Source organism: Cynocephalus volans, chromosome 1, assembly GCF_027409185.1.
Source record: "Cynocephalus volans isolate mCynVol1 chromosome 1, mCynVol1.pri, whole genome shotgun sequence".
In the NCBI taxonomy this organism is placed as follows: domain Eukaryota; kingdom Metazoa; phylum Chordata; class Mammalia; order Dermoptera; family Cynocephalidae; genus Cynocephalus; species Cynocephalus volans.
The window spans coordinates 246,455,389-246,466,896 of record NC_084460.1 but is presented as its reverse complement, the minus strand read 5'-3'; positions in this window follow the sequence as shown (position 1 = coordinate 246,466,896).

Sequence of the window (11,508 nt, the reverse complement as noted above, 5' to 3'; positions counted from 1 at the left end):
GAGATTCAAGGAAATTGTTGTTCATTATTATCAAAAAGAAGAAAGAATAAGCAGAGTACAGAGGATTTTTAGGGCAATGAAACTACTCTGTATAATAATGGTGGATACATATCACTATATATTTGTCCAGACCCACAGAATGTCCAATACCAAGAGTGAACCCTAGCATGAACTATGGACTTTGAATGATTATGATATGTCAATGTAGGTTTACCAATTGTAACAGATGTACCACTCTGGTGGGGATTATTGATAATGGGGGGATGTGCATACAGGGAGACAGGAGGTACGTGGGAAATCTCTGTGCCTTCTGTTTAATTTTGCTATGAACCTAAAACTACCCTAGAAAATAGTCTACTTTGAAAAAGAAGGAAAAAAAAACATTTTTCCTACTTCAGTTGATTTTCTCAATTCACTATAGAGAATGCATTTGTGAAGATACAGCTAGTACATTCATGGAATATGAGGATGTAGCCACCTAAATTCATGGCTAAATTTCTCAAATGGTAGAGTAAATTGCTGACAACAGAAACGTTTGTATTGACCAAGCACTGTGGTTTGATTAAGTTTGCTCATTTATTTTATAAATTTGCTGTAAAGCCATTAGAAGAGTTTTATTACTCAAATTATGAGACTGAGCCAAAACAGCCTTTTAAATCTATAAATTAATTAGAACTCTATTTCCAGAGCACTGAAAATATCCACCCTTTTCTCTCAATGAATATATTTCCCTTCTCTATTACAAATAAATTATGATTTAGTTCACAATTTCCCCAGTTTGCCATTAGTCATATGTATGGTACTTGGATAGATCAGCAAATATAATTATAAATTTACTTCACTATCCATTTCTCGTAGATGAGAGAAGCTTACATATGCATCTTATAAAAGAAATTAGCCTCAATAAAAGTATTTCCTACATTCAAGATATGGTTTAAACACATACCCAAAGAAGGATATAATTCTGATCTATCTTTATTCTCTATAGAAATTCTTTTTGCTTTCTTCGCAATTTCAACATGGGAATTATCTCAGCCCAGCATATCTGCTTTCTCTTCTTTTCTTTTTTTTTGCCATCACTTTGTTCTTTCTCCTACTTTTTCATCACTTGATTGATATACTTTCTACAAGCCATTTATCAGTTCATCCTTGTTTTATTCATCTCTAATCCTGTGATGCCTGGTTTGATTGGTTTGATTGTGCTTTTTTCTAATCCATTCAAAACCAAATCTGAAGGGACATCATCAAGATGGTGGAATAGATGATTCCCAGCATTGCTCTTCTCCACAAGTAACTAATTTACAACTATTAAAAAGCAAAGACTGCCAACCTGGGGTCACTGGAGCTGGGGGAAGAAGAGAGACCTGCAGAGTTTGTGAAGGCATGACAGGCCATCGTGAGAGGGTGTAGGGACAGCACCTATCACTCTGAGCCCTTGCCGTTTCTCATCCATCCTGATACAGAGGCACGAAGTAGCTACTGCACATGTATCAAAGCCGGAAAAAGCAGCAGCAGTACCCTTTGCATAAACCCGCTTGGAGTTTGCGGGGGAGAGGATAGCTTCAGAGTGCACCATACCAGCCCACAGGCCATAAAGACTACTGGCAGAATTCCCCTAGGCCCACACAGGAGCAAGCAGCCAAAGCCAGGTGGAGAAAGGAGCCACACAGAGGCCAGTGAGTTATCAAAAGGGACACTTACATGGCCTGTCCCATGGGAAGCAGTTGGAGTGCAAGAGAAAGGCTGGCCTGCCAGGGAAACATTGGGTGCAGCATTGGTAGCTGGTCTCAGTGGAAATCAGCCAGGGTGATAGAACTATAGGCAACCTGCAGGAAAGATTCAGTCCCAAGCTGGAATTCCCACACAGCCAAGACCTGGAAGTGATTAAAGATCTGCCCTAAAAGCCTCTTCCCTAGAGAATAGCTCTAAAAATCATCAATTTAGCTCAACCACAGAGCTCAAGTTTTGGTCCCCACAGGAAATCCCACCAACTTGGGAACTAACTACAGGACAGCATTTAGTTTCAGTGTAGACTCTAAGTAGTGATAGTAACTATTAATCCACCACAGAACAGGGGAAAAAAACACACCAGAGACAAAGCTCTGCTAATAACAAGTAAAGATCTAACACAACCAAAGAACACCTATAAAACCAAGAAAAGATAGCAGTCTCCTCAGATGCCCAGATATCAATGTAAAGACACAAAGATTGAGAAAGAACAGAGAAATATGTCACCACCAAAGGAAACATAATGAAGCACCAGCAATGGATGCAGAGGAACAGCAGATCTATGAAATGTCATACAGAAAATTCAGAATAACACTCTTAAGGATGTCAAAAGAAAATAACAGATAGAAAATTAAATGATATCTGGAAAAAAATTCAGGAGCAGAATGAAAAACTTGACAAAGGAATAGAATCAATTTTTAGAAACCCAATAGAAAATCTAGAAATAAAAAATACTTTATCTGAATTGAAAAACTTGATAGAAAACTACGGCAGCAGACTTAATCAAAAAAATGAATGAATCAGTGAACTTGAAGATAAAACACAAAAAATTATTCAATCAGATGAACAAAAAGAAAAAAGAATAAGAAAAAAACAAAACAAAACAGAAATACAGCAAATATGGGACTACTTTAAGCAAAATAACCTTAACATAATTGGTGTACCAAAAGGAGGAAAAGAAAAACATGTAGAAAATGTACTCAGGAAAATAAAGGCTGAAATTTTCCCAAGTATGGAGAAAGAAGACAGCATCCAGGTACAGTAGGCTCAGAGGTCACCAATCGTATTAATCTGTTTCTGCTGTATTTTATAACAAAATACTTGGAATTGGGTAATTTATAAAGAAAACGAAATTTCTTGCTTACAGTTTCCGACGCTGGCAAGTCCAAAGTCCAGAGAACACATCTGATGAGAGCCTTGGTGGTGGTGACAGTGACGGCAAGGTGTCTCATTGTGAAAATGGTGTAGCAGAGAGAGACAGAGACCAAACACCTCATTCACTCTCCTTTTAAAACCCTCCAAACCATGCCCTGACCACCATTTTTAATCCATTCACTACGGCATGATCCTACAATCTGATCCCCTCTGAAAGGTGCCAACTTTGAATTACCATAATAGGATTTCCCACACTCAACAGTTACAGTGGGGATTAAGTTTTGAGGGAACATTCAACCCAAGGCACCAATCAAATTCAATTCAAGGAGGAACACCCCAAGGCACATCATAATCAAATTATCAAAAACCAAGACAAAGAAAGAAGACTGAAAGCAGCAAGAGAAAAGAAACACACAATATTCAATGGAGCCTCAATACATCCCTCAATACTTTTCTCAGTAGAAGCCCTACAGGCCAGAAGAGAATAGTATGATATGGTCAAGGTGCTGAAGGAAGAAGACTGTCAGTCAATTATTCTGTATCCGGAAAAACTAACCTTCAAATATGAAGGAGAAAAAGTCTTTCCCAGACGAACAAAAGTTAAGGAAATTCATCAACACTAGACCTGCTTTACAGGAAATGCTAAAGGGAGTTCTTCAGTCTGGAAGAAGATGATGCTAAGCAGCAAGAAAATATTTGAAGATACATAACTCATTAGTAAAGTAATTTCACAGACCACCTCAGAATACTTCAATGTTGTACGGGTGGTGAATAAACCAGTTATCTTTAGTATGGAGACTAATGGACAAACCTAACAAGACACTAATATACAACAATCATATAAGAGATAGGCAATATTAAAAGTTGTAACTTGAAAAAATGAACTGCCAAAAAGTGGTGAGGTGGCGGGGGGGGGGGAGGCCAAAGCATAGAGTCAACTTTATTTTTTTCTTTTTTCCTACATATCAAAGTTAAGTTGTTATTAGTCTAAAATAATTTGTTATAAATATAACATGTTTTTGTAAGCCTTATAGTAACCACAACACAAAAACTTATGAGACATACTAAAAATAAATAGTGAGAAAACAAAATGTAAAGCTAGAGAAAACCATTCCTCAACTGCGAAGGAAGACAGTAAGACCAGAAAAAAGGAGGAAAAAATCAACAAAACAACCAGGAAAAATAGCAAAATGGCAAGGAGTCCCTATATATCAATAACAACCTTAAATGTAAATGGATTAAATGCCCCAATTAAAAGACACAGATTAGCTCAATGGATTAAAACAAGAACAAACAATATTCTGCTTGCAAGGAACTCACTTAACCAATAAAGACACATACCCTCTGAAAGTGAAGGGATGGAAGAAGAAATTTCATGCAAACAGAAACCAAAAGGCAGCAGGAGCAGATATATTTATATCAGATAAAATAGACTTCAAGCCAAGCAAAATAAAAAAAGATAAGGAAGGTTATTATATAATGATAAAAGGATCAGTTCAACAAGAAGATATAACAATTCTAAATATACATGCACTGAGCTCCAGAACACCCAGTTATATAAAGCAATTACAATTGGACCTAATGGGAGAGATTGACTTCAACACAATAATAGTTGGGGACTTTAATGCCCCACTTCTGGTAAAGGGCAAATCATCCAGACAGAAAATTAACCAGTAAACATCAGAATTAATCTCTACTATAGGCCAACTTGACCTAACAGACATATAGACCTTTCATCCAACAGCTGCAGAATACACATTCTTCTCAGCAGCATATGAAACATTCTCTAGAATAGACCATATGTTATTATTTTCTTTCTTTTTTTTTTTTTTTTTGTCTTTGTCATGACTGGTACTCAGCCAATGAGTGCACCGGCCATTCCTATATAGGATCTGAACCCACGGCGGGAGCGTCGCCATGCTCCCAGCACCGCACTCTCCCAAGTGCGCCACGGGCTCGGCCCTAGACCATATGTTATGACACAAAACAAGTCTCAACAAATTTTTAAAAATTGAAATCATGTTAACCACCTTGTCTGACCGCAATGGAATAAAAATAGAAATCGACAACAGAAGAGGTGCTAGAAACCATGAGAATATGTGGAAATTAAACAATATGCTTCTAAACTATGAATGGGTCAAAGGAGAAATCAAGAAGGAAATTTTAAAATTCCTGGAGACAAATGATAATGAAAACACAACATACTAGAACCTATGGGATACAGCAAAAGCAGTTCTAAGAAGAAAGTTTATAGCAATAGCTGCCTACGTCAAAAAACAAGACAGACTCCAAATAAACAACCTAATATCACACCTCAAAGTGCTGAAAAAATAAGAACAAACAAGACCCAAAATCAGTAGAAGGAGAGAAATAACAAAGATCAGAGCAGAAATAAATAAATTAGACATTAAATAAGTAATATAAAAGATCAATGAAACAAAGAGTTGGTTTTTCAAAAAGATAAACAAAATCTATAAACCTTTAGCTAAACTAAGAAATGAAGAAAAAAAGAGAGAAGACTCAAATAAATAAAATCAGAAATGAAAAAGGAGACACTATAACTGTTACCACCATCTTGAAAAAAACCCGAAATGCAAAGGATAGTAAGAGACTGCTATGAACAACTATATGTGAACATACTGGAAAACCTAGAATAAACCTAGAATAAAACCTGGACACATACAACTTACCAAACTTGTATCATAAAGAACTAGAAAACCTAAACAGACCAATAATGAGTAATGAGATTAAAGCAGTAATAAAAGCAATTAAAGCAAAGAAAACCCCAGGACCATATGGCTTCACTAACATATTCTACCAAACATTTAAAGAATTAATACAAATTCTTCTCAAACTCTTCTAAAAAATTGAAGAAGAAGGAATACTTCCAAACTCATTCTAGGAGGCCAACATTACTCTCATACCCAAACCAGAAAAGTATACAACAAAAAAGGAAAACTACAGAACAATGTCCCTAATGAACATAGACATGAAAATCCTCAAAAAAGTACTAACAAACAGAATCCAGCAACACATTAGAAAGATCATACACCATGATCAAGTTGGATTCCTCCCAGGAATGCAAGGAAGGTTCAGTGTATGCAAATCCATAAATGTGATACAACAGATCGACAGAATGAATGAAAAAATACCATATGGTCATTTCAATAGATGCAGAAAAAGCATTTGATAAATCCAACACCCTTCATGTTAAAAAACACTCAACCAAATAGGTATAGAAGGAATGTACCTCACACAATAAAGGCCATATAAGACAAACTCACAGCTCACAACATATTGAGTAGGCAAAAATTGGAGGCTTTTTTTTGAAGATAGAACAAAACAAGGATGCCCGTTTTCCCCATTTTTATTCAACACAGTATTCACTGTTATTCAACTGGCTAGAAGTTCCAGACAGTGCAATAAGGCAAGAGAAAGCAATCAAGGGCATTCAAATTAGAAAGGAGGAAGTCGAACTATTTCTATTTGCAGATGACATAATCATATTCATAGAAAACCCTAAATACTCCACCCCAAAATTACTAGAACTAATAAATGAATTCAGTATAGTGGAAGGATACAAAATCAACACACAAAAATTAATAGCCTTCCTACATGCCAATAGCAAATAGACAAAGAAGAAATCAAGAAAGAAATTCCATTCATAATAGCTACCAAAAAAATGAAATAACTAGGAGTAATTGTAACCAAGGAGGTGAAAGACTTCTACAATGAAAACTATAAAACACTGATGACAAAAAATGAAGAAGAAACAAATAAATGCAAAGATATCCCATGTTCATGGTATAGAGAATTAACCTCATCAAAATGTCCATATTACCCAAAGCAATCTACACATTCAGCACAGTTCCTATCGAAATACCAATGACATAAAACAATAAAAAAGTATATGAAAAAAATAGATAAAGATTACTGGAAATTAAAAATGTTATCATCAAAATAATAAATTCAATAAACGAGTTGGAAGATAGAGTCATGGAAAACTCAGAAAGTATAACAAATAAATAAAAGGTAGAAACTATAAGAAAAAAGATATAGCACAGAGGTTCAAGCTAGGAAGTTCTACATCCAACCAAGATGAGTTTCAGAAAGAAAGACCAAAGGAAGTGATGTAAGAGAAATGGTCGAAGAAATAATATGATACTATTTCCTATTCTGAAAAGTATAAAATATTGTTCAAAGAAATTAGAGAAAATATAAATGAATTAAAAACTTAAGGTGGCAATACTGTTCAAATCAGTCTATTGATTCAACATCATTTCTGTCAGATTTGGGGTTGACTTCTTTATAGCAGTTGAGAAGCTAAATCTAAAATTCATATTGAATTGCAAGGAACACAGAAGAGACAAACTAATTTTAAAATAGAGTAACAAAGTATAAGGACGCATACTACCCAGTTCAATTTCAAAGCTTACAACAAAGCAACATTAATCAAGACAGAGTGGTACTGGCATAAGGACAGACATAAAAATCAATGGAATAGGATTGTGACTCCATAAATAAACTTGTATGTCTATGGCCAACTCACTATTTTTTTTTTTTTTTTTGTCTTTTTCGTGACGGGTACTCAGCCAGTGAGTGCACCAGCCAGTCCTATATAGGATCTGACCCACAGCGGGAGCATTGCTGCGCTCCCAGCACTGCACTCTCCTGAGTGCGCCACGGGGTCGGCCCGGCCAACTGACTTTTGACAAGGGTGCCAAGAATATCCAACGGGGAAAGAACAGTCTCCTCAACAAATGATGCTAGTTCTACTCAGTCACTACATGCAAAAAAATAAGTTAGAGCTTTACTTTATACTATGAAAAAAAAAAAACATTAAAATGGATCAAAGACCTAAACATAAGAGCTAAAATTCTTAGAAGAAAATATAGATGTAAATCTTTATGATCTTGTATTTAACAATGATTTCTTTTACATGGCACAAAAATTACAAACAAAAAAAGAGAAAAAAGATAAATTTGAATTTACAAAAATGTAAAAATGTTGTCCATCAAAGGACACTATCCAGACAGTGAAAAGACAACCTACAGAATTGGAGAAAATATTTGTAAATCTTGTATTCAGTAAGGATGGAGTATCAATAATATATAAAAATTCTTACAACTCAATAAGAAAAAGAAAACAAAATAAACAGTAGGGAAAGGACCTGAATAGATATCTCGTCAAGGAAGATATGCAAATGGTCAACAAGCACATAAAAAGATGGTCAACGTCACTAACCATGAGGAAAATGCTAATAAACACCACAGTGAGGTACCTCTTCACATCTAATAGGGTAACTATAATACTGATTTTAAATCATTAGAAAATATGTGTTGGTGAGGATAGGATGACATTGGAGTCCTTGTACTTTGCTGGTGAGAATGTAAAAGGAGCAGCTGCTCTGGACAGTTTGGCAGTTGCTCAATAAATCAAACACAGAATATAAAAATAGGACCCAGCAATTCAACTGCTAGGTTTACACTCAGAATATTTGACAGTAGGTGTTCAAACAAAAATATATAGATGGATATTCATATTTGCACTATTCACAGTAGCTAAAAGGTGGAATACAACCCAAATAGGCATTAACAGGTGAGTAGATAAACAAAATATGGGATGTTCATTCAATGGGATATTATTTTGCCCTAAAAAGGAATAAAATACTGATTTCTGCTACAGCACATACGAATTTGAAAACATTATGGTAAGTGAAAGAATTCAGTCATAAAATACCATATATTATATGATTCCTTTTATATGAAATGTCCAAAATAGGCAAAGATATAGAGACATAAATTAGATTAGTTATTAATTAGGGATGAGGAGGATAGGGGGTACCGGCTTGAGAGCTAAAGGGTATGGGGTTCTCGGTGGTGATAAAAATGTTATAAATTTGACTGCGGAGATGGTTGCACATAGCTGTGAATATACTAAAAATCATTGAATCGTATACATTAAAAGAGTGAATTATATGCTATGTTAATTATATCTCAATAAAGCTGTTTAAAAAAAATTTTTTTTTAAAGAGAGAGGCCACCAAGTGGTTAGCACATTAAATAGAAAAAATAAATAAACCAGAAAAAAAATAAACCTCCCATCAATGTGTATCAACAGGAATAGAGAAGATACTAAGTTTCCAGAATAAAAACGTTAGGTCACATAGAAAAGACTGCAGACTGAGAACGGTATCGACTTTCAAGAAACAGCTTCGTAAGTTAGAAGACAATGGAGCAGCACCTTCGCATTATGATGAGGCAACATAATTTTCAGTCCCAAATTTTCATTCATAAGTGAGGGTAGAATAAAGACTATTCATATATGCAAAGGACAAGATATTTTACCTTCCATGCACCCTTTCAAAGGAAGCCACCCTTTCCCTGGAGAATGGACTCCAGTAAAGTCAGCGAGTGAAATGAAAAGGAGGGAAATATGAAATCCAAAGAAGAGAGGAGCCAACCCCATAGAGAGCAGAAAGGAGTCTCAGGTAACTGGCGCTGCAGCCCATGTTGGAGCGAGAGGACAGAGAGACCTGGATGTCTTCAGGAAAAAGCAGCTATTCAGCAGAGTAGTTGATATTATGGAGCCTTTTGGTTTGGGGCAGGGTAGGGAGGACACATGGATAGCAAGTGCTACAATGGAAAAATTTGACAAGGTAAGAACCTGCTGGAAAAAAAGGGGGGGTGGAATGCATCATAGTATATGCTTTATCACTACAGCAACTAGTATTTAGATGGTGTATTAGTCCATTCCGTTGCTTCTAACAAAATACACGGAACTGGGTATTTTATAAAGAAAATGAAATTTATTGCTTAGTTTCAGAGGCTGAAAAGTTCAAAGTCCAAGAAATACATCTGGGGAAGGCTTTCTTTGGTGGTGACTTCAGTGATGGCAGGGTACCACATTGCAAAAATGATGAGGCAGAGAGAAAGCAGACAGACTCTTTTCTCTTCTTTCAAAGCCCTGAGAACCACAACCCTGACCAACATTATTAATCCATTCACTACAGCACGGTCCTACAATCCAATCACCTCTTCAAGACCCTACCTTTCAATTACCATAATAGGATTCCTCACCCTCTTAACAGTCAAAGTGGGGGCCAAGTTTCTAAAAAACTTCATAAAACTTGGGGGACATAATTAAAGCTTCAGTGAGTTTGGGGGAGACATAATTCAATCCACTACAGATGGTTATAATGATTTTACACTAAGTATTGATTTAATTTAAAACAGTGACATATAATAGAAAATGTGTAGGCAGAAGGATAAGGTGATATAAGACAGCTGGATCCTTATCTGTTATAAAAGGACACCTAAAATTAATAACTCAAGGAAACAGGAGTATAAGTTTGTCATTCAGAAATATGGACTTGAGAAGAAATCGTTATAAAAGCCAAAAAATTGTCTTTGGGTAGAAAGATGTAAAGTTCAGGGACTTATTTTTCATTTTAAGCTTATTGGTACATTTTGATTTTTCAACCATCTGCATATATTATTGACTTTTTATTTCATAAGTAAATATTTTTAAAATAACAAAATTGAAAAACAAAGTGGTATCTTACACAAATCTTTTTATACATACTTCACTAAACTGGGCTTTGTATTAGAGCTCTGAAGACAAGCCATGTTGACAGATGCCTTTGGCTTACGTCTACACAGGCAAAATTCTAAGCATTTAAGGACAGAAAGCATAATTTAATTGAATATTTATGGCTAAAGTCTCATTTAATATCACTAAGTCCTTTCCTGTGTTTTTCTGACAGAATTCTAATGTAAGATTAGTACAATTGCTGGCTCTGTTAGCAAAGCACTTGGGTATTCCCCAGTTAGAAGGGTCCTGAGATTTTGTTAGCTCCCTTGAAAACTTGTGGATTTTTAGACACACAAATCCTAAATTTAAGAAATTGTTAAGGCAATCTCTAATATACCAGGAATTTAGGTCAGAAAAGATTCCAAATTCCTCAGACAGAAAAAGCTGTAAAACCTTCAGGTTTCTTTGGAGGGTCTGAAGAGAGGTAATATGTTTCAATCTGTGAATTACATGGCAAAATTAGATTAGATTGGCAACTATACTCCTAGGGGGAGCAAGTCCATGCATGCTATATTATTTCCCTGGGAAAACACAAAAATAAATGATTCCTTTCCACTACCTTAGCACCTTCAACCTCCTAAGCCCCAGAAGCCTTTGTGAAAACACACAGTTGTCTTCTGGATAGAATGACCAGACCAAAAGGATTTGGCCAAAAAGTTTTGAAATCAAAACTTTTCATCTTTTTACTTTAAACTTTTCAGATCTTTCTAGCTGTCCCAACCCAATTGTTCTCAAAAAGGAACTTTTCTTTAATTCAACATTGATTCTATTTATTTATTTATTTTTATATGACTAAGTTTTTTTCATCCAATTTAATTGACTCCTTATTTCATTAAGGCAAGTAAATCAGCTAATTAATTTGGTTGCCTTCTTACCTATCTCTGAGATCAACAAACAAATGGAACCTTAAATTAGTCATCTATTTCATAAACTTTACCAGACCCTAAATTCTTGTGTAAGTTTTCTATAATGGCTACATTTAATAGAATACTGGAATCTACTGAGTTTCCAGGTTATGTTTGCAAACAAATT